Below are 25,160 nucleotides of genomic sequence, written 5' to 3' on the forward strand. Positions count from 1 at the left end.
AGTTCACCATTTAGCATTTAATCCATAACAAATAATTGTTAAGGAAAACTACATCACCACAATGCTAAATGGGCTATAGCGATTAAAACAATACCAATTCAGCCCATTTAATCACTTTTCCTATTATGAAAAATTCAAATGAACTCCTGAAATCACTAATTAAGGAGTACTCGTTGCAAAGAACACTCCACTTTCCCAGGTCGCGACAAGTGGCGCACATGCAGCGCGCCACTTGTCGCAACCTGGGAGTTTTCCCTTTTTTCGTAGATCTGTTTATTCAAAACGTTTTATCTCTTAAACCGGGCGTCCAAATCTCGAACCGTATTCACCATTGGATTCCTCGCGTCGAGATCTTCAAAACTAGATCCCATGTTGATAGGTTTTGACGAACTTTTTTTTCGCGAAAAAAAACGGACGAGAAAAACCGGGCGAAAAAACCGAACCGAGAGCACGGTTTTTTCCCTTTTCCGAAAGAGGCACGCCCGTGCCTCTCGTGAAATCACAACCGTGCCTCTCGTGGAAGCAAAATCGTGACTCTCGTGGAAGGAAAAAAACAGAAAACGCGATTTTTTTTCCGTTTCCGAAAGGCACGGCCGTGACTCTCGCGAAAGCACAACCTTGCCTCTCGCGAAAGCAAAACCGTGACTCTCGCGAAAGAAAGAAAAAACAAAAAACACGTGTTTTTTCCCTTTCCTAGAGGCACGGCCATGACTTTTGCGAAAGCACAACTGTGCCTCTCGCGGAAGCAAAACCGTGCTTCTCACGAAAGAAAAAGAAAAGAAAGCGCGTTTTGTTTTTCCCTTTTGAGAGGCACGGTGGTGACTCTCGCGAAAGCACAACCGTGCCTCTCGCGGAAGCAAAACCGTGACTCTCGCGAAAGTAAAAAAATAGAAAACACGTTTTTTTTCGTTTCCGAAAGGCACGGCCGTGACTCTCATTAAAGCACAATCGTGCCTCTCGCGGAAGAAAAACCGTGACTTTCGCGAAAGGAAATAAACACGTTTTTTTCGCAGAAAAAAAATATTCGGATTTTTTTTTATCGAAAAGCGAAGAAAGACCGGGGGAAAACCATAACGTCGAAAAAACCCGGAAAAAAACCGTTTAAAAAGCCGAAAACGCATGCGAAAAAAAAACAAAATCCGAAGGGACCGTCCAGAGCGCGACACATGGCGAATAGCTGAGAGCGCGCCAAGTGGTGTTGATCGTTCCGAGGCTCTCGAAGGAGCGCTCGTTAACTAGTTGCTCCCATGAACTCCTATGTCTCCCAAACTTTTTGTGTCAGTACAAAAGATTGCAATATAATTAAATGCCCAAGCTCCATAATTTTGCAAAGTCATTTGATGGCTTATTTAATTGCAAATAGTGGTTGTTTTAAATGTCAGTAAAAGAAAAAGGAAAAAGGGGAAGCTAGCTACTGTGCTAATGGGCTCTTTCTACTACAGTGAACGGCCTAGCCCACTACCATGGCTTTTTCCTTCAACCTCTGTACAGGGAACAGAGACCATGGTGTGGTGGACGCGTGCCCGCCGTCCACGCCGACGATTGACGCCGTGTCGAGCATCCGACGAACCTCCCCGATGGATAAGAACACCCCGCACCCTCTGGACAAACCCTAGCGCCCACTTTCCCCTCTCCCTCACTCGCTCTCTTCTCCCCAACGCGAACCCGACGCCATCATCGCCACGGCCGACCTTGCCGGCGTGCTCCTCGTCGTCCTAGACGGCAAGGAGCTTGTCCAAAAGCTTCGTCTGCTTCTGATGCTTCCACTACGAGGATCGGTTCGAGCCGGGCGCCTCTACATCGCGGGGATCGAGCCCATCTTCAACCTCTGTTAGCCACCGTTCGACGCGTCGATCCGCGCATCTCCGACAGCCCCCGGCCTCGCCGAGCCCTCCCCAAGATCCGCTGTGAGCATCCGCACCCTTCTCCTTTCTGTAGAAGCTCATATTCAAGTTGGAGCTAACGCTAGCCGCCTCCGAGCTCCGCCGTCGCTCTGTAGCCGCCGTCTAGTTCGTCACCGTCGTTTTAGCCCATCTCCACGGCCATCCCCGCTTGTTTTGCGTGCATCGGACGATGTGACTCGTCCTGCTCGTCCGATAGGAGGTCGCGGCCGTCCTTTTGGTCGCCGGAGCCGCCGGTTCCGTGCGTCGCCGCCGCCGCCTGTCTCGCTCGCCGGCTGTGCTGCTCCTGGGCGGCAACCCCGTGCGCTGCCGCTGCTCTCCCCTGCGCGTGCGGCCTGCTCGGCCCTCCGTGCGCGCGCCCACGCAGGCCCACGCCGCGGCGTGCCCTTGCTCCCGCGCTCGCCTTGCTGCTCGCATACTGCTGCGGCTCTGCTAGTGTCGTTACTAGCTGCTTGCTTCTGCGGCTGTTGATTTGCTACTGCTGCTATGCCGCTGCTACTGCTCTGCCTTACTGCTGCTCCAGCCGCTACTGCCAAGTGCACCGCTGCCTAGTGCCACTGCTAGCTGCTACCGCCAAGTGCTGCTGCTGGTGGCCATGGCCAAGGCCATGGCCGTGGTGTGTGTGAGTGCACGCGTGTGTGCGTGTGTGCACAACCAGCCTCACGGCTGTAACACCATGCTGGCCCTTGTTTAGTTATGTCTAGGCTTAGTTATTTTAGTAGTAATACTTTAGTGCTCAATTAGTCTAATAACAAATGACAAGTGGTCCCCTCTGTTTATTAGCTTTAATTAGTTGCTCTAAAAAGATTGAGTCGGTGACAAATAGGCCCCGCTGTTATTTAAGCAAATTTACCTAAACTACTAAGGTTAGAGTCAATGACATGCGGGCCCACTTCTACTATTCACTGGTTGACTAGTCTCTGCTGACTTGGTCAACTAGGCCCTCTGGCCCCATCTGCCAGCCACGTGTACAGAATGCTGGGTAGACTTCGGTGTACCCATAGCATTTGCAGTTTATTTTTGAAATAATAATAATTTTCAGAAAATGCTTTAAACTTTGAAAATTCATATAAAATAAACTGTAACTCGGATGAAAATGTTTTCTATATGAAAGTTGCTCAGAAAAATCCAATGAATCCGAATATGCGGTCTGTTCATCTGTCACATGCTCCTAGCATGCTCAACATGGAACCGTCCCCTCTCTTTCGTCTGTCCGAAAAAAGGCCAGACGCCGGGAAAACCCCTTCGGGCGTTTTCCCTCTCTGCTTGCAACGTGTAGTACCGCGTTAGAACACCCTAGTTCTGCATATCGTCATGTCATGCTTAGTGATGCATCTGTTTGCTTATATTTACTGTTTCTTCCCCCTCTACTCTCCAGTAGACCCCGAGGCCGATGATGCCCTGGTGATTGACTACGTCGACGACGACACTTCTTCCTTTTCAGCAGAGCTTCCAGGCAAGCCCCCCCTTTTATCATCCCGATATCGCCCATTCCATTCTCTCATGCTTGCATTAGATTTTGCTACTGTTATTGTTTGCTCCTATTCTCATGCATAGCCTGCTTTTGTAACCTGCTTATTGTACCTTACCTGCTTATGCTAAACTACTTAGTATAGGTTGGTTAGTGATCCATCAGTGACCCCCACCTTGTCCTTGTTGCCCCTGCTTCATCATCGAAGACCCGATCAACGGGATCGAAGACCAGGCCCCGGCACCGCACATCACTTTCCCCTTAGTTGCTCGACACTACTGGGTTTCTATCGAGTGCCGAGGGTGAGACCTCATCAGCACTTCTGATGTTAACCCTGTAGTGTAGCTATTCGATCGTGGTCATCGAGGGTGATTCCGCCCTGACCACTTTCGATACGGCTCTGTCGTGCAACCCCTCAAGTGTGAACCTCGAGGGTGGATCCTCTTACGTTCACCTTGATGATTACATCGAGTGGAATTCACCGGGGGTGATTCCTCGGGTTTTCCCCTTGATGTTTGGACACACGGATACTTGGACTTTACAACTGTTACTTGGAAAGGTGGGTCGACCCTGAGGGGTACCCGCGAGTGATGTGGAGATGGGTTGACCTGGAAGGTGCCCGCGAGATAATTACGAGGCGTGGCCGGGCATTCTTAGCCCTTGCCGCAAGTCCTCGAGACCACGCGAGATACCGACGGCGAGTGAGTGGTGCTGCACGCGCTTCTTGACCCCCTTCATCTGGCGCTCCTCCAACCGCAAGTATGCCACGAACTTGGGGAAGGAGGGCTCCGGTATGAGGGAGAGGTTGGAGGCGGCGTTACCGAAGTCCTCGTTGAGGGCGGCGGTGAGCGTGCTGAGGAGGAGGTCGTCATCAACGTTGGCACCAATGTCACGAAGCTCATCCGCCAACGTCTTCAGGCGGCGGCAGTAGTCATTGATAGACTGATCATCCTGATGACAGTCAAAAAATTTCTGCTGCAAAAAACGCGGCGCTGAAGCTTGTTGTCGGTGAAGAGGCCGTTGAGCTTGACCCACACGGCGCGAGCATCATCACCATCGCTCACGACCGTGTGAAACAGGTCCTTCAAGATGGTGGTGAAGAATCACCGGATGAGCGTGGTGTCGATCGCGGTCCACTCGGAGTCGCCCACCATGGCGCGGGAGTCAACGAAGCCGTCAACGTGATCCACGAGGTTGTTCTCGCGGAAGTGCAGCGAGAAGTACGTCTTCCATGCGAAGTACGTGGCGTCGGTGGCATCGAGGACGACGGGGACGCGGTCGTGGATGTTGATGTTGCGGATGTCAGCGGGGTCCGGCCCGGCGAAGGGGTTGGAGTAGGAGGAGGCGAAGGAAGACATGGCGGCTCGGCGCGGCGATGCAAGCGAGCAGCGGCGCAAGTAATGCGATCGGGCAGGTGTGGCAGCGAGCGAGCAGCGTGGGCGTGGCTAGTACGGACGTGGCAGGGAGCGAGCGGGCGCACGGCAGGTAGCGAGCAGCGTGGCTGGTAGCGAGCGGCGCGGGGTAGCGAGCGATGCGGGCGTGGTTAGCGAGGCGAGCGCGGGCGGCTAGCGAGGCGGGTGCGGCTAGCGAAGCGGCAGATCGCGGCGGCTGGCGAGAGCGGGATCGAGCGCGGTGCAGGAGGGGAGGCGCGGTGCGGGGATGCAGCGGCGGCGTGGGGCGGCGGCAGCGGCCCGAGGCGGCGGCTAGGGTTAGGCGGAAGCGGGAGAGGACCGACTTGCGATAGATACCATGTAGAGAATGGTTTGATACATCTATATCTCATTGATCCATATCTCATTAAGTACTAACTTATGATATTGTGCACTACAAAAAATAGTATTCATCCATATCAGTTTAGACAAGTCATAGTGGGAGTAACATACTCCCTCCATCCTCAAATAAGTGGATGTTTTTTTCGGGTCCAAATAAGTGAATATTTAACATTTAAAATTTGTCCATAAAAGAGTGTCATTCATTTGACACTAATCTATGTAGCTACTATACCCTACTCACTACGGTAGCTCTTATGACTGGATCAGTTGGGATTTCCTAGGATAGACAATTCCAAAGTTAGGAATTCCTCAAAGAAGACAACTACGAACTCCTAGGACAAGTCTGAAGTTGTGACTTCCAAGGAGAGGGCAATTTCGAAGCTGGGATTTCCTAGGAGAGGACAAGTCTAGATGTACATTTCATGGAGAGTATGTAGCAAAAAATTACCACATTACAGGCTATGTCTATAAAAAATTACTATTTTTTTTAATTTTTCAAAAATCTATCAAAAAATTGGTTGGCTATTCCAAAAAAACCCAAATGAGCGAACTATTGGGTGTTAACCAGGTTTATGCTAGGGTGGGGCCCACTCGTAAGTGTTGACCGTCAAGATCAATAACGTTGACCGTTAAGGCCCACATGTCATCCGCCCAGACCATTAGAAAAGCGAGTTAAACCCACCCAGACAGGTCAACTCCTCTGCACCCGACCTCTCCCCTCCCTCTCCCGAGTCTGTTCGTGAAGGGCACCGGACTGGGGCGCCGCCACCATGGCCGATGGCCGGGGCGCACGAGCCACGTCGTCCCATCTTCTGCAGCCAGCACCACCGCCGGACCATCCCCGGTGCTCCCTCCCCCCACTCCCCCCACTACTACAAAAACAGCTATAGCCAAGTTACTAATGGCGCACTGTACATTTGGTGCGCCATTACTAAATACTAATGGCGCATCATGTGTTGATGCGCCATTAGTGTGCAAATACTAATGCCGCACCACATCCACGGTGCGCCATTAGTAATTTTTTTTAATTTTTTCAAAACTACTAATGGCGCACCGTGGGATGGTGCGCCATTACTAGCTCAGCTAGTAATGGCGCACCACTCCCACGGTGTGCCATTAGTAATTATGTTTCAAAAAAAATTCAATTTTTTTATTTTTATTTTTTAAACTACTAATGGCGCACCGTGGGAGTGGTGCGCCATTACTAGTTGAACTAGTAACTAGTTGAACTAGTAATGGCGCACCATCCCACGGTGCGCCATTAGTAACTTGGCCACCACTTCCACCGAATGCACACCCCCCACCCCCCCACCCCCCAGTTGGACCGCCTTTTCAGTTTTTAAAAAAATAAAAAAATGATGGAAATGTCAGAAAAATAAAAGAAAATAAGTTTCCCATGTGATATGTGGTCTAGTTGTTGTGAAAATTTACAAATATGAATTTCGACTTTATTTGCAAAATCTCTCGAAAATTTGTAAAATGGGCATAACTTTTGCATACGAACTCGGATGAAAAAGTTTTTTATATGAAAAATCATCTACTCGAAAAGTTACATCCGAATTTAACTGGGAGAACCCCGTTAAACATTTTCAAAATCCTCAAAAACCTAACAGAAAAAAAGATACGGGGCTTTTAAGATCTGGAGAGGCAAAAAAATTCAAAAAAATTCAAACTTACTAATGGCGCACTTGCCCATGGTGCGCCATTACTATCTTCCCGCCTTCAAAATTCAAAATAAGTCAAAAAAATAAAAATAAAAAGTTACTAATGGCGCACCTGCCCATGGTGCGCCATTAGTATCTTCCCGCCTTCAAAATTCAAAATAAATCAAAAAAAATAGTAATGGCGCACCTGCCCACGGTGCGCCATTACTATGCCGTACATATGGCTGGGCGTGGTCCTCTCCTCCTTACCTCTTCATTCTTCTCCTCCACTCCATCTCCTCCTCTCCTCCACTCCATCTTCCCTTCTCTCCTCCACCATACTACCCTCCTCCTCTCCGGCGACCTCCTCCTCCTCCTCTCCGGCGACCTCCTCCTCTCCGGCGACCTCCTCCTCCCTCCTCCTCCCCTCCCCTCCCCTCACGGTTTCTCCTCCCTCCTCTCCGGTGAGCTCCTCCTCCCTCCTCTCCGGTGAGCTCCTCCCTCCTCTCCTCCCATCCCCTCATGGTTTCTCCTTCCTCCTCTCCGATGCTACGGTAAACTCCTCTCCGGTGACCTCCTCCTCCTTTCCGGCGATGTAGGCGAGCGCCTCTCCGGCGACCTCCTCTCCGGCAAAAGAACACGGCAAAAGAACGTACAAGATCCAAAAACAGGAACAAAATTTGAAATAATATCGTGCAAAAAAACGAGCAAAAAATGGGCAAAAAATCGCGATCCAGATCCAAATTCAAAATTCAAAAATAGCGGCGCACGGTGGGGGTTAGACGGTGCGCCACTACTATTGTCCCGCCTTCAAAATTCAAAAATACTAATGGCGCACCGTGGCCTATACTAATGGCACACCAGTGGCCTATACTAATGGCGCACCGTGTCCTATACTAATGGCGCACCAGTGGTGCGCCATTAGTATACCAGATACTAATGGCGCACCACTGGTGCGCCATTAGTAAAAAATACTAGTGGCGTGGTGCTAGTGGCGCACCAGTAGTGCGCCATTAGTAGGCAAAACTGGTGCGCCACTAGTAGGCCTTTTCCTAGTAGTGCCCCCCGCAAGCTGCCGCCGGCCATGCCCACCAGAGCTCAGGCCGCCAACGCCTAGGAGCTCGAGCAGCTGTGCGCCGGCCATGCCCAGGAGCTCAGGCCGCCGCTGCTCCTCGGCCATGGTCCAGGAGCTTGGAGCGCCGTGCCCAGCGGCTGGAGCAGCCGCCGCCATTCCCATCCCAGCAGCTCGTGTCGCCGTGCCCAGGGACGATGGGAGCCGCAGCTTTCAGGAGGGGCAACAGCTCCATCGCGTTCAGCAGCTGCTGCGCCGCGTGCAACAGCCAGCACGCCATCGAGCTCCGCCGCCAGAGCAAGGCCGGCCGACGCGCACGGGTCCCTTCGTCAGCTCCGGCGGCGAGCTCGCCGGCAGGGACGGGATTGCCTTTTTAAAAATATTACAGGGACCCGATTGCTTTTTTACAAAAATTAAAGGGACCTGATTGCTTACATGTTTTATGTAGGGACCTGATTGCCTTTTATAAATAAATGGGACCCATTTGTCATAATTTGTCAATGGTCAAACTAACGGTCAACCTGACGAGTGGACCCAAGTTGTCATAATCCGAATCAATTTTAAACAACATGGTCATTTGGGTTTTTTGAAACAGCCAACCAATTTTCAAAAATTAAAAAAAGTGATAGTTTTTTTTATAGACATAGCCTGTAATGTGGTAGTTTTTTGCTATATACTTTTTCATGGAGCACCTAGCTGTATAGCTTTTGTTGCAAGTCATCTCTCTAGGTGATTAAATTTCCTTAGCTAGCTAGACCAGACGGAGCTCCCGCCGGTTGACAAAACTATAAAACTAAAAAAACGACATATCTCCACTATGAATCTCAAGACAGCTCATCCCAACATACTCCCTCCGTAAACTATTATAAGAAATGCTCTTATATTAGTTTACAGAGGGGGTATATTTCAAATGCAGAGAATACAATATTCAGAAGGTCAGCCATCCTAGCAACCAACGATGGAGCTGGATCTTTGAAAAAAAAAACCGGATGAACCTACAGGGTGGACAGTGTGGGCTGCGGCCCACCCTGAGATTATGGACAGGCCTATATACCATATGCAATTATAGATAGGCCAGAAAAAAAACATCCCCGTCCCCGCCTGCCTCGCTGCTCCCGGCCGTCCTCGCCGGACGTCCCGCCACCCGTAGCAACGGTAGGATTCAAGGAGCATGTTGCTAGCCTTTGCCACAGTCTCCGAGCTAGGTAGGTGTCTTTCTTGTGTGGTTGTGGGTGTAAGTTGAAGTTCCCTCGTCTCACGGTGAGAAGAGACCCTATGGCTGCAGAGGACCAAAACCCACTACAAAGCAACTTGTGCCTGCTTAGGTAAGCACGGCAACGGCACCTCTGATATGCACGACACTGGAGCGTTGACAATGGTGTCGTTAGAAAAATGTTCGACCAGCGGCTTGACGACAGCTTTAATCCAGAGACACCGACGGAGGCGAGGATGGCCACAGTAATGGCCAAAATGTACTCAATGTAATATCACAGCAATATCTAAGAGTATACATGCTCAGCAATGGCAGGGCTAACCCAAATGCTGCATCAGGTAGCTCATTTCAACTGTGCATTTTAAAAAACAGCGTACATCTCTCAGACGAGAGACTATGAGAGCTCCTTCATTTAAAATCCTGGTTAGGTCGGTGTGAAGTTGTCACGTGAGTTGCCTTGTCTTGCAGCCATGAGAGACCCCATGGCGGCAGCCACAATTGCTCCGGCGGCGACGACCAACACCCACACAAAAGCACCGTGAACACGCATCACTTGGTGAGCACGGGACCTCTGGTCTGTACGATGTTTGTGCCGACGTTGAACAGCGCGACGGATTCCTTGTTGGCCGGGAAGATGACGAGGTAGTCGTTCGCCGAGTGTTGGGCCAGGGGCTTTGGCTACGGCCTCGATCCAGAGCACAGAGGGAGGATCATGACGAAGGCGAGGTTGGCCACGGCAATGGCGAAGTAGACGTGCACGTACGGTAATGGCGAACTAGGGGCGACGGCTGCAGTGATCTTGTATTTCTGGGGGCAAAAGGCATGGCATTTATAGTGCTTTTGCAGTTCCGTTCGGTGTCTGAAAAGTGAAACAAAGAATTACTTAGCAGTAGCAAATTGCTTACTGTCGTGGCTAAAGCTTGGAAACTCCGACCATCGATGACACAGCACCAGGATAACCTCTTTATTATTAAGGTGGTCCGGTTTCTCCCAAGCTGTATAGTGAGATGTTTTTGTCATCAAGGAAGCATCCATGAACAAGAAAAATACATCAGCAATCCTAGCTACTTCTTCATCGGTTTGGTCGCCTGACACCATAATCACTTGATTCACAAGCCGTCAAAAGCCGGATGTGTAGTTCACGAAAAATGAATTGTCTAAAATTTGTCGATCAAATGTCGAGGAGTTATTTATTTGTTAGGGCACTAAGCATGACCAAAGTCTATCTGAAGCTATAAACAGGATCAATTCTGAGGGGGTGACGAAAATTTGTTGGTATAAACCCAGGCACTAAACCAACAGCTGTGCAATATTGCAGTTAATGCTGGATTCACGAAGAGAAGCCTTCCAAATTGAAATAGTTGGACTCTTATTCGCATTATACAATGACACAAGAAAGACTAATGGCCTCTTTGATTCAAAATATTCTTAAAGAATTATATTTGTTACAATTTTTTTGAGTTGTGCTTGCTTGAAAAACGTAAAGAAAAAAATCCTCATGAGCTAATTTGCATGCATTCTGAAAAAAGTGTCGAGTCTTCTTTTCTTGCGGGGTAGAAAACAAAGTGTCTAGTCTATGAAAAATTTCTTTTCTTCTGAGGTTATCATGGTCTATATAGCATTGCACATTTTGAAGTTGTGTTTGTACATGGTATTGCACTTGTATATGGCATGGATAAGCATAACTAAGTATGTGGTATGGAAAGGTGGTTATTAGTTAGGGTTTTATGATGGCAAGTATAGTGATATACTAGCTATTGTTGGAAAGGGGGGTGTTGCTGCACCAAATGCGACAACGATGACGTCTATACTATTTCTGCTAATGAAGGTTTTGACGGGAGAGCACACATAGGGTTCCAAAAAACCAGGCTCTACAACCAGGGTGAAGGCTTGCCTTCATACATGCAGTATTGTTCTTCTCACTGGTTGCCATTTACATCCATTGAATCGCTTCTCATCTACACCACTACTATAGAACAACCGATCACTAACGGGTCACTAAAACCTTTGGCTGAAGGCTTTGGCTGCGGACCGTCAGGAGTTATCCCTCTGTGCTGAGTCTGTCGCCACTAACAAACTAGAGGAGGCGATAAAGCAGTGACAGTCCGACACATAAGTGAAATTATTCTAGTGTGCGATGGAAAGCAAGCTGTAGAAGTCGTTGCTCACAGGTTCATGTGTTCAGCCCATCAGTAATGTTTTTTCCACTAACAAGTTTGCAATTCTTGGATTCTAAGTGATAAAAGTAATAGGGGACATGAAAATTGGTAGCACTAGCACTGGCTGCACTGCCAATGGTGGGTTTTTGCACTAGCAGCAGATACCAGTAGGTAACAGGTCACCACTGACGGCCTCTGAGCATCCCGTTAGTGGTGATATGTTTCCTAATGCTAGCAGCTAGGGCTGCCCCAGTCGCACTGCTTCTCAGCAACCCCAGATGTCGAGGGAACACACTTCATACATAAGATCAATAGACACATAGCATTGCACACACACACATATATACACACGCAAATATTGGAAAATTAAAATTCACAATATGGGCACATAATCAAACATTCATCACATACATTCACATAGAGATGTATTGATCCACGCCATAACCCAAATTATCTTTGTGCTTTGTCGCTCTTGAACTACGACTTCTAGAAGAATTCACGAGAAGACATGTCATGTCTTTGTTCTTTAGGAATTCCTCTTGATATAGGCCCCTCCTTCTCATGTTTCTAAAGAAGAAGAAACCTTCGTTGATGAAATTTTTGATATTCATAAAGTCCCATAGTTTTCCTAATTTGGTGTGTACAAATGAGTCAAGGTAAGAACCATTTTCCAAGTGGTGATGATTATTAGAAAAAGCAATAATCACTGCATTCATCTAAGAAGAAGGTGATGTAAGGAGAAAAGCCTAGGACCATATAAGAGATAAAATTGAGTTAAGTTAAAGCACTAAACATGGGTTGAAGGGCATGGTATGAAGTCATTATATTTTTGTCACTTCCATGCATGCACAATGTAATCGCCAAGAGCCTTATTTTCATTTTGTCCTCTTAATTTGACTTGGAAGAGTGTTCATAGTCTGAAGATTGACATGTCTAATCTTTCCAATGGTACATTTCCCACAAGTTGATGAAACTGCATGGAATATTTTCATGCCATGCACACCAGAGAATGGTAATTGTAAGGCAGTTTGAATGGTATGCAATCCACATATTTTATGTGAAAAAGAAGATGCCGTCCTCTAATTTTATTAGTGAAACCAATGTCTTCCATCCTTACAAGTGCCTACTCTAAATAAAAGGAGAGGGAAATAGCAGTATATAATCCACATATATCTCTAGCTCACCTCAATGTAGCATGTACAACTTATGAAGAGTTTGTACCTCCATTCGAGCCTTTTTCTTTATAATCCATCCTCGTCGAGAAACAACATGCCTTTGATGTATTTGGCAAGTGACCTCTGCATCTTTTTCAATATACCAGGAATGATAAGACCTTTATGCCACTTAAAGATGTTGATTTCTATGATGTGAAAGCCCATTATGTTTTTCTTTTTTCTTCACGGTCTTGAGGTCCTGACCACTTAGGAGGTATGGCCTCTGTCGTGGCATGCATCACTATAGTAGGGTGGAAGGAGACATACCCTTTTTGGTTTGGTTGTTTACTGCTAGTGGCGGAGCCAGGATCTAGAGTTTGAGCCAAATGAATGAAACTCTTTATAGGATCAAGGGCCAAACCATGTACTGTTGAATTTCTCCTCATATTCAAAGATATTGAGAGGATAAGTAAGTACTTAGTAGGTCATGGCGGGAGCCGTGGTCCTTGCCAACCCCTTGTCTCTGCCACTATTTAGTGCCTACTTGATCAGCATGCGAGAGTGCATACATAGATCTTTGTCCCCGCAAAATGATACACGCTCTTGCCTCTTTTCTAGAAGGAATGGTATCGTCTCTCTTCTTCAATAATGACAATGAGTTTTTTGCCTTTTTCTTACAACGAAGCATCAAGGGGATTCAAATACAATCAACACACCCAACCTATGCATGATTAGGATGCAGACAACCAACAACGCCGCACACACAACGAATCACGCTATATGAAGATCTAAGACCCTACGAACCTTCGCGACAACTGCCTAGCAGCGCAAGATCAGAACGGCACGCACGCGCCTGAGTGGAGGGCCGCCTCATTGGGACTCAGAGCCTAACATTGCTGCCCATGTACCTGCGAGCAGATCGCGGCTACCGACACCTCACCACCAAAGCCCGCCAATCTAGTAAAAAATGTCACCACAGTCACTGCATAACCATAGTCTCTGCCTCAAGCTTCGTCAATAGATCGCATCGTCGTCGTCGAAGGCAACTGTAGCAAAGACCTCCCTCCGTGATTTCATCAACCAATGTTGAGGCTTAGCTTAGCCACTACTCTCCAGCAGCGGCAAGGGACAGGGAGGACAGAGAAGTTGGAGTCGGCGGCTCACTTTGGGTGGCGGAGGCTGTTGGGAAGGGAGGACAGTAAAAACTAACCCTAAATGTAATTATGCAACATCAAAACAAGATGTCCTATACTCCACACGCTGAATCTCAATACCACATGTTTCCAAATTTACATTTCAAGCAGCTCGCCTTCGCTAAATCTCTAGCTAAAAGTGTCCTCGCCAGCTAGTTGTCATGTGTGTTCTCTCGTCTTGCAGTGACAAGAGATCCGATGGCCGCCGCAGCAGCTGCTCCGGTGATGAAGCCGGCGACAATCAACACCAACACCATAGCACCGTGCTGCCCATCTGGTGGACGCGTTACTTCGGCAAGCACAACAACTCCAATCTGTACAACAGTCCTGCCGACGGAGAAGGTGACATCCATCAGCGTGAGGGCTTCCGCGGCCTGGATGATGACGCCATCATCGGGCGAATGCTCTACCATGGGCTTGATGACAACTTTGATTGAGAGAGATCGGCCGAACACGAGGTTGGCCAGAGTGACGGCAAAATAGACGTGCACATCCATGGGGGTTGGTTACAAAGAAGAAACCTATAGGCCCGAGGTGCAATGGTAAAGTGGGTTACGGTGAAAAGTGCCATATATATGGACCAGCTGCGTAATTTTTCTCTCTCCATTGTTTTGATTATTTATGGTGTATTTATAGAGAGCTCAGCAGCCAGCTATCACGCTTTGCCACCTTGGTTCGGTGGCTCCAAGGGTGGGTGTGGTGTTTCATTTGTATTGATTGCGCGCGTACATTCCCAAGCATAGGTAGGGTTCTTTTATGTTATGAATAAGGTTAATTAACGGACACAAACAACAAAGTCCTTGGCTTTATCACCTAACATGAGTAACTATGTAAATAGAATATGGAGCAACTAAGGACGTCGGTAAACAATGATGAACACTAAAAAAACTATGACGAACAACAACAAACAAGTCAGAAACGAACACATACATAATGTGGAGCAAGTAAGGGTGACAACAAACATGAACAAGAAAGCCCTTGGAAAAACTACAAAATTACAACACAATCCTTTTTAGTTGTCTTTGTTCTAGCTCAGTATCCAAGATAGTTTTGGACCTCACTGTAATTCGAAAGTGCTTTCAGAATCTGGTCTACTGAGAATTCCCTAAATTGTCAATAAATTTTGACCTAATTTACATTTTTTGTATTTGGCCTGAAATTTTGATGTACAATATAAGCGTGCGCATCCATGGCCTGGGTACAAAGAGTGCCGGGATGAAATGGCAAATGGGTCAGAAAGAAAATTAGGATATATATGAAGGTGGTGCATAATGTTTTTGTGTGTGAAATTATGAAGATCATTTATGTCTGTCTTTTCTGAGAGCTTACCCAACTCTCACTTAATGTGCCACATTGTTCGGTGTATCCCAAGGTGTGTGTGTGGCCGTGTGGAGTTTCATTTGTATCGATTGCATCCATACAGTCCCAAGCATTAGTTGAGTTGTTTGTTGTCTTTTTTAAGGAATGTGGTAGTGTAGGTCGTCTATACAACATGTTTTCATTTTTAACAAGGTGGATGACGTATATATGTTCATTGGTTTTATGGCCTAACAAATTAATAGAGGATTATTATTAGAGGATTTAAATAAAACTCTTGAGTTTTATTATTAGAGGATTTAAATAAATAGAATAGAATATGAAGCGTCTAAGGACATTCTGTCAGCAGTGAAAAACACAAACAACAAACTCCTCCACTTTATCCCAAACATAATTAATTAAGTGAACAAAATGTGGAGCAAGCAAGGGTGTTGTTCTTTAAATGGCAACGTAGATGAACAACAAATTCCCCAGGAAAACTAAAAAATCACATCAAAGTCCACTTTTGTTTATCTTTGTTCTAGCTCCAACATCGAAGGTTAAAAATGTCAAAAACAGAAGAAAAAAATTAGACCTCACCAAAATATCAAACATGTTTTCATTTGATCTAGCAGAATTAACCATGTTTTAATTACTTATGACCTCCACCACAAAAACAATAATTAGTTATGACCTAATTAAAATTTGGCTTGAATTTCTGTTTCCGAATCCGGCCTTAAATTTTAAGGTTACCAAATAGGCATGGACATCTTGTTGGCTGGGAACAAAGAAGAACTTTAGAGGGTCGGGGTGCAATGGTGAATGGGTCATGGAGAAAACTAGGAGTTGCATGTATGGAGCTGGTGCATAAGTTTTTTCTTCACTTTCCACCTTGGTTCGGTTTTTCCCAAGGTGTGCGTGTGGGGTTTCATCAGTATCAATAGCGCGCATACATTACGAAACATAAATTGAGGTAGTTTTTTTCCCTTTTAAGGAATGTGGTCCGGTCGGTGTCTAGAATGATTTTTATTTTTAACAAGGTGCAAGGTATTTTTTTCACTAGTTTAATCACCTAACAAATTATTTAATCAAGCATGTGGAGTACAGAATGGTAACGAACAAGCAAAACAAAGTCCTTGGTTTTATCGCCTAATGAAATTAATTAAGTAAATAGAATGAGGAGCGGGACGTCTTTAAGCATTGACAAACGTGAACAACGAAGTCCCCGGCTTTTTGCCTAGATTAGATAAGTAAATACAATGTGAAGAAATTACATTGGTAAATGGTAAAAATGAAGTCTACATGAACATCATGCAATGGTAAGTGGGCATATACTATTTTGCGATGTTAACAAAATGATTTATCACACTGTGTTTAGAGCTTAGCCAGCTGCAACTTAATTTACCACCTTGGCTCAGTGTCTCCAAGGTGTGTGCGCGGATTTTCATTTTTGTCGATCACATATGTACATTAGAAGCACAATTTTATTTTGTCATCACGAAGCAAACACAAAATGGGAAATACAGGAACTCCAACATCCCTTGGTAAACTCCTTTACTGTTCTTTTAAATAACAGTTATCTGTCCACAGGTTTTATCACCTAATAAATTAATTAAGTCAAAAAAATGTGGAGCAAGGAAAAATAACAAACATGAATATATAACGAAGTCCTCAGTTTTAATAACAATAACAAACACGAATATATAAGCATGTGGAGTAAGGAACGACCTTGTTAATTGGTATACTGGACACAAATAAAAAAGTCATCAAAGGAACCTCAAATTTATATGAAGGCCCTGTAGCTGTATTTGTTGTACCTTGATCCAACAATCATGGAGAACAACTAATCTCTGTAAACAATGTTAACCTAAAATATTTTCAAGAGGGTCATCTATCATAAGAGATGAGAATGTAAAGCAATTATGCATTACTCACAAGCAACACATGCTTTCAACCAGTTGCTTCCTCGTTAGACCGTCTCAGAAGAAGGCTGGTAATTAATGACCATGGAAGAACAAAATAAGATAACGATAAAAAAAACCACCGCTACTATTACGTCCTCTACCGCACCATCATTTGCTGATCAAGAACAAACATAATATTCTTGAGTTTGAAGGACACATGAAGGTAAAGATCAAGTTCAAAGAGAAACGTGTGATTCCTCACGTGTGTCCCTACACCCTCTATGAATAGTAAATTCAAAAAAAAATCTGAAACTTTGCGACATCAAATATGGTCAAACATTGTAGGCACTTGCAAGTTTTCATAACGAAATATCATGTATAGAATTGGAAGCATGCATTTCAAATTTCAGTGCTAAAAGTGCCCAAAACTTTGAGCACCGGAATCTCTTTCTTGTGTAGTGCTATTCGAATGTTTTTTTTGCATGAAAACTTGCAACCACCTACAAAGTGTGAGCATATTTGATGTCGCAAAGTTTCAGATTTTTTTATTTTGTTTTCTATTTTTTTGAATTTACTGTTCATAGAGGGTGTAGGGACACCCGGGAGTTGAAAAATCACTCTCCAAGTTCAAAAGAGTAAGATTTTAATGTTCGAAAGAGCATGACTATCTAGAAGTAGAAACTATGAAGAAAAATACTCCCTCGAGTCAAAGAGATGATGAAATTGTTTGGGGAAGTGCATGTATGATATGAGGGTACAAGATTGAACTAGAAAACACACACAATGTACTCATGGTTGGATGCATGCATGAATCAAGACCGAGGATAAATTACTCACTCCCTTTTGGGAAAAAAACTTCAAAATTTTGACACTTTTTTTAGGATATAGAGTCAACAGTGACGGAGCTGCATCTGCATGGTTGCAAAACAAACCCCTGGGCCACCTAGCCCAATTCAGAGCAAACAGAGAGTGTGGGTTGTTGTGAGGGCAAAAATACGGCTTTCCGTTAGGCTGGCCTGCCCAACTATTTCACCGTGGCGGGTGTGAGTCGTTTAATTGTTGCGTCATCGAGAGTTTTCTATGGGGACCCTCAATTTTGGACAGTCAAACTCTGGATTCAACGACGCGGTATGTTCCCTAAAAAACGAAGAGCGGAAATAGCTCATGGCTCACAAGACTACTGCTGCCACATTTCTGGTTTAAAAGGTCCATGCATACTCCTGGATTGACGATTTAACCATCGTAATTAACACAAGTTGTATATCACAAAAAATACAATTACAAACTTCAAGTGTTATATATTTTCTAATGGTATAACTTTTGTGATATACGATTTATATTGCATCCTTTTTTAGAACCTTTATTTTGCATCAATTGAATTGTCGATCTAGGGGTACACATGGGAGTGGGACTTTTTGGCTCTTGGTCCCCATGGAGCCCGAAATTTCAAAAAATAAAAATCAACTTTTTTAGTTGAAAATTATCTGAAAATAAATATGCAAGTACTTATAGATGTATAGTAGATGTGTGCAAAATTTCACTATGAAATACGGTTTGACATGAGCTGTATGGAAAATAACAAAATCATGTACTTCTAAAGTGAATAGTACATGTGCTAGAAATATATGATTTTGTTATTTTTATGTAGCTCGCATAAAAATGTATTTTGCCATACAGACAAATAGCTAATACGTATACATCCATAGGTATATGTGTTTTCATCAGAATTTTTTAAAACCTAAAAATTTGCTTTTCAAATTTGAAATTTAAGGTCCATGAAGCTCAAGTTCCATTAGTACTTTTCGTACACATGGACCTTTTACACCCAAAGGAGGGAGTAAAATACTGCCGACGGCACACGTACCTGGGCAGCAGCGAGCAGTCCATGGGTCAGAGTGGGTATCTTGCAGAAGGAGAGGCGCGTATCACAGCAGGATTTGCCGGCCGGTCGATCAGCTAACTGCGGGCACCTACCTACACGGCGAGGCACGGCTGCCCCAACGGCTTCCGCTGGTCTGCGCGCCAAGTCCGATGACACAGCAATATATGCGTGCTAGGCAAGAGGAGGAAGAGCGTGCAATAATATGAGTTGTGCACATACTTTTATTTTTTCTGAGAAGGAGTTGTGCACATACTTAGTTTACTCCGTCCGTCCTTGATTGTTGGACGCAACAAGGCTCGGGAGGCATCGAAAGGTCCGAGTACTAGAACATGCCGCCTTCTAATTATTTATTTTTAAGTGCGCGCCACAATACCATTGCCCACACCGCCTTCTATCTCATTCTCACCAATCGGGAACCAACGCTGGAGTCGTAAGCTCCTCTGAAGATGGACCGGTGAAAGATGGTGGCGGCGGCCTCTGAGGCGCCGGACCGATGTGTGTCCCAGACCCGGTAAGAGACTTAGTTGGGGCCTCCGGCTTTAGATGCTAGGCTTTGACGCGAGGTCTGTTTGGTATTCGTTTCGGACATTCGGCACCCATCAAGTGGATAGGAGTAGCGTTAGATGTTGCCAAGATCGTGGCTGCAGACTTACTGATGTATTATTTTGTATGGTCTTTGTGAATAATTAATAAAATGGATGCATGCATCGTCCAGATGCCGAGGCCGGGGTCATCTTTCTTTTCAAAAAGAAAAAAAATCAAGCAAAATACTCGGGCTTAAAATTCAATAAAATACTTTTGCCTTTTTGCAGTGTTTTGACAGAGTTTATTGGTCTCTTTACAATATATACACAGCGCATATGGCTCCACTATATCATTACAGTTTCTGATGAATATAATAAAAGTGCCCACAACCAAACAACCAGATAGCTTGTCCAAAAGAAATAGACAAGACGTAATCAAGTAGAACCAGTAAGACAAGTCGCCAACTGGCAGCAAAGAATTCTCCAAGCTAGAGTTTACTCCCCAATATAGTATATATAATGATATATATCATACTTCCTTCAATTCCCGTTCTTTTCTGCTTGTAGACCACCTGATTTTTTGACAAAGGGCAATATATTAATATCATAATGATACTAAATCAAATACCACCTGGTTTACTAGATGAAAATTTTCATTTGGTCAATCGCCTGATTTTAATTTAGAACTTCCTTCAAACAAATCGGTGCAACTTATTAGTTAAAGACTTGAACTGAAGGGCAGCTGCATCTATCATTAATTTCATAACTCAAAACAAGATAACCATTGTACTAGATAGCTACTAAAACAACCTGCTCAACTAACGACGACAAAATAAATAAAAAGCAAGTCATGCCAAGAAGAGACTGGGTGCCAAGTGCCAACAACATACTAGTATAATCTACAGAAATGACCCTCTGGCTTGCTAGCAAGCTCATAGCTATTTAGACACAAAGAGAAGACACGAACACACGATGAGACTGACACTACTCGGTGTACGTGGTATACAGAGAAGGCAATATATACATTTATCACACGTACGTTGCAGTCAGGCTACATGTTGGAATAGCGAGATGAGAGCGGCTAGCGCGGCGGCGATGACCAGGAGCTCCTCAGGCGTGGCAGCGCCGCGGGCATGAGGCGGCGCCGCGGCCCTCATGTGCACGGCGTGGACGGCCACAAAGAACGTGATGAGGATGGGCATGAGCGAGGAAGCTGCCACGAGGCCGTCTGCCGGCGGCAACAACGACGATGATCTGGCGGCGAGTGACCTGATGAGCACGGAGGATGCGAGGGAGGCAAGGGCTAGAGCACGCTCTAGTTCTTCGTCCATTCTCTCTCTCTCTCTCTCTCTCTCTCTCTCTCTCTCTCTCTTTCTCTCTCCCTCTCTCTTGAGTGTTGTGCAAAGCATACGGCCGGGATCCGTGCACGTGTCAATATATAGATCAATCGAGTGCACGAGGACGACGACGGTATATGCCGGCCGTGCGCCTGGTGCTGATAGGGAAGCGTCCCATCTGCCCTGGCGCACAGTCACACAGGGGTCTTCCCCATGCGAACCAATCGCCTTCCTCCATTTTTCTTTTTTAACTAGCAACCTGATTGCACGACCACGACGAGGGTACCGCTCTGCATAGCGATAGGCCAATGTTTCATGTCCCATCTGAAGTCTCCAAAATGAAGTCTCCTGCCTTGTTTTTCATGTCCCGTCTGAAACAGAAACTGAACGTCCGTCCAAAAACAAAACAGACAAACTAATAACTAAGCTTTTGGCAGCAAACTTATTTCTTCTGCGAAGAGGCCAAAAGATACATCAACCAAAGTCCTACATTATAAAGCACCCCTGAGAAACCAAGATATTACATCCAGGTCCTTTGAAAGCTGGTCATCTTCCACTTCTAGAGCAAGGCGATGGCGTGCTGCCATTGTCACTCCGTTACCCGGGCCGGTCTAACTTTATTTGCATTTAGCGATGAAGTTATCAAGACCATGATGCAGCTGGACCAACAAACTGAGGGAGAAGTCGACACCGGAGCGGTTTCGGATCCGACCACTAACCATCGTTGTGGTCGCACCATCAAAATAACCACCGCCGAATTGACTCCTATACATCCTCTCCATCGTTTGTCGATGGCATCATAGTTACGTTAAAGTTAGGCCCGCGCCGAAGAATAAAATGCCTCCCCAAACATGGCTATATCGATTTACACATACTCATTCAGTGCATGGCCAGATCAAACGAGTGGTGGTCCCTCGCATGGGGCCACCGTACGCGCCACATACATATCGTAATAAAAAAATATAGATTATGAATCAGATACTATGAACTTATTCACATGACATTTAACCAAACTTGACTTTTTTTCAATGTAAAATTTAAAGTAAAGCGGAAGAGTAATACTCTTTTCTATCTTTGACTAGCACAAGGCCCGTGCGTTGCAACGGGGCATATAAAATTTAGTGGTTTGACATTATGTTATAGCACAAAAGACCATGCGTTACAGCGAATACAAAATAAATAAGCATGTGGTTACAAACCTGAAAATTATTTTACCAATCAAACAACTTCTATTATTTGGTGGTTCAAATGAATGGTGTCAAATACACATCAACATTGTCAACTAATAGAATTTGCAAATAATGCCAGCTCAGTAGTCATGTGGCATGTTCAGAGAAGATTCTATTTTAGCTTGTTACACGAAATTTACATTTTTTTCTAGAAGAAATATTGCCTATAAATAAATTAAATAATAATGATAAACTTTAGCACAATGCAATGGTTCATATTTTTTAATTTAAGATGAAGGACATGAAAGAGAAAACGATGACCATACTAAGGCTACAGGAAAGGCATACAAAGCATATCATACAGTTATTATATAACACCACGCCTTTAGACATTTCCAAATATACAAAATATAAGGTACTGAATTCTTTTACATAGACTGATATGACTCAAAAATACAATGGTCAATGAGAGGACAAAAAAGGCACAGGATTTTCTTTTGTACATCAATGCCAACTAAAAATAATAAGAATTGTAATTAAAGAAAAGCGACCAAAAAAACTGTTAAGAGCATTTGTCTTGCACTCTGACTCAATGTTTTGCTGGCACATTTCCTCATGAACAAATTTGCTTTACTAACCCTCCTATAAAACTTTCAGCTGGATGTCGGTGCCACCGAACTACCCGCTCAATTGTAGGCTCAACTCCAACCAGCTCCATTCTAGGAATAGATGGATTTGTAGTTTTCGACTCCTACTTCAAAAAAGTTTGTTGGGCCTCTACTTTGAGTGAGAACCATACATTCATACTGCAAACACATAAAAAGTAACGGTTGAAGTAATGCAGAATAATATTCTCAAGTTTAATATACACAGGAAAATGAAAATATCATTATAACAAACAAGGAAAAAGGTTTATAAGTTCTATATTGATGCTCACAATGTCTCTATCCAGCTCAGAAAGTCATTTTACTTTTGAGAGCATCATCGATTTAATCTTTATTTTCTCAAGTGGATAACAATTCATCTTTGTCACCAACTACACAATAGGAAATGTGAATAAAAAGACTGCAGTAAGAATTAAGGGAGAAGTCCAGGGAAGTTTAACCCCCACTCTCAAATGAGGGTTCCATGTGCTTACTTTGCTTTCCATGTAGCTTCAAAATAATGTATTACCTGTTGCAGATTTTTACTCGTTCTCACTGCCATTCTACTGGAAATTCCACAAGGAAAATATATGCCTTCTTCTTTCATAGTAGTGAACGCTGAACCTGGACCATCAAAGAGAAGATAATTTCTCATCAAATTGCCCAGCACTGTAATGAGAAGAGATGCATCCATAAAGTAATAAACAAACCGAATCTGAATGTACCTCATCAAATGAAGGTGGCAGAAGTGTGGCGACCTAGCATAGATGTTTCACAGCCTCAAGGCTTGCAGAATCAGAGAAGTCAGAAGCCTGCTATGTATAATATGTAGGCATGTATCTTACTTCATGAGTCTCTTATCTACTTTCCAGTAGGCAAATTTTTGTAAGCAGACTTATCTTACTTGAGAATCCTCGCTTCTTTCCAGATTTCTTAAGAAAAAGTTTATGGTCATTGGTCATCATAACATCTACATTTTAGCGCTGGGTAATGAAAACAGAACATGGTAAATTTACCTGAATATGTCCCACAAATATTTGTACGATGGATGTTAGTTTAACTCGAACCAATTGCACTAATAAAATAGAACACTTAGAAAGAAGGTAAAATCAGCCGCAGCAACAACGACTTTCACTAAGTAGAAGGACATTCCCTTCCCCAGCAGCCCCACACCAAGACCTCGAAGCGAGCTTCTGCTAAAAATCATAAAATGAAATGTGGCTTTACAGAAGATAATGATTTTCCATCAATGTTAGAATATCAGAACTTATCCAGTTCAAAGAACGGAAAGGTAAAGAAGGTGGACCTGTGGGAAAGATCAAGCCTTCCTCGGCAGTGCAGAAATAGTCGCAGTACACGCTCCCGCAGTGCACTGCCTAACACAAAGTTCTTTATTGCTTTCTCGGATATAGAGAATAACTAAATATTTCATATTTTTATATTAGGTTTTTTAAACATTTTTTCCACTCTCTAAGTCTCCACTAATTAGACTGAAATAGAGTCTAGTAAATTAATAGCCGATTGATATTTTTTGAGGTTTGGCGGCCATGTCTTTTTCTGTTCAGCTAGTACTATAACAAAATTCTGTAAATACCTTGGCAACAGTAGCGGAATCCTTAACACAAACCAGTAACCCAAGTACATGGTAGCTAAGAATATATAGGCGCTAACTTGGAGCAAGAGAACTCCTTTAGGTATTACCATTATTATTGTCAAGCACATCTACCAGAATCTTTTTTTAAGGGAGAAACATGACAGTAGCCAATTTATTTAGTTCTCATCAGTAAATAAAAACAGGTACTAAAATAGTTATCCAGGAAGGGTAGCTTCCTACTTGTAATCATACCTAATTGTAGAACTTCGGGTATGATTTAGTGTGAAGGACACACCTTCTGACCTCCTGACCTCCAGCCAGAACAATCAAATTGATCAACATATTGGATTGGCCTGCTTGGGACGTAGCTAGTAAGTCTAGCTATCTTGATTGGGACGTAGCTAGTAAGCCTCATGAAATCAATCCAGTGGCCTGCTTGGACGTAGCTAGTAAATCAATCTAGCCGAAAACGTCCCAAGCACCAGGAGGAATCTGCTACTTAGTAATAAAATCGATCAGCAAAGATGGTATATGTTCAGATCTTGGAGAAGTATGGACAAATAGTTTACAGATAATCAATTTGTAGATTTCCTAGCTTATGCAGAAATACAATACATCATCTATCCAGGACCGGGAAGCAACACTAAATTATGGCATGATATCATTCACTTCTTTTTGTTGCCAATGAATACTAAATTGACCACTTGCTACTAACAAAACTGAGATTACCAGAAGCAGGTCCACCTGATCTCACGGCGCTCGTTCTGCCGCCACCACGAAGGCAAGATTGATCCACCGCCTACAGGAATCCAAGGGAGAGGAGAGAAAGAGAGAATCGGTCGATGGATTCCGATCCGCCGTCCCGAACTCTACTTCCGCGCTCGCCCAACCTCGAGCGAGGTGGGTGCGCCGAGCGGGGCGGCTGCGAGCGCGACCGGCGGCACGCTGCGGCGGCGGCGGGCGGGCAACGCGCGACGGCGGCGGGCGGCGCGCGGTGAGGCGGCGCGGGGCGGGGCGGGGCAGGAGGTGGAGGCTGCGGGGGTGGGCGGCGAGCGGCAGCGGAGGACAAGGCGGGGTGGGGCTGGAGGTCGAGATGGGATCGAGGAGGCAGGCCGTGCGGTGGTTGGGCTATTTTTTTCCTTTCTCTCTCCAAACCGATTCGGGCTGACTTATGTTGAGGATTGCGGGTTGATTACTTAAAACTTTAGGGGCTTTTATGCAAAATTGCTGAC

At 44.8% G+C, this 25,160-nt stretch overlaps 1 long non-coding RNA gene across 2 annotated transcripts; it reads right to left on the reverse strand.

Moving 5' to 3' along the window:
• Positions 1-23,452: 23,452 nt before the first annotated feature.
• LOC123122589 (uncharacterized) lies at positions 23,453-24,925 on the reverse strand. 2 transcript variants are annotated; one of them, XR_006460282.1, is made up of 4 exons: positions 24,673-24,925; positions 24,224-24,420; positions 23,641-23,706; positions 23,453-23,527 (listed from the first exon to the last, which is right to left on the reverse strand). It is a non-coding gene; the product is annotated as an uncharacterized lncRNA (long non-coding RNA). The 2 variants fall into 2 exon arrangements; XR_006460283.1 differs by having other exon boundaries at positions 24,658-24,925.
• Positions 24,926-25,160: the final 235 nt, after the last annotated feature.

Source organism: Triticum aestivum, chromosome 5D, assembly GCF_018294505.1.
Source record: "Triticum aestivum cultivar Chinese Spring chromosome 5D, IWGSC CS RefSeq v2.1, whole genome shotgun sequence".
Lineage (NCBI taxonomy): Eukaryota > Viridiplantae > Streptophyta > Magnoliopsida > Poales > Poaceae > Triticum > Triticum aestivum.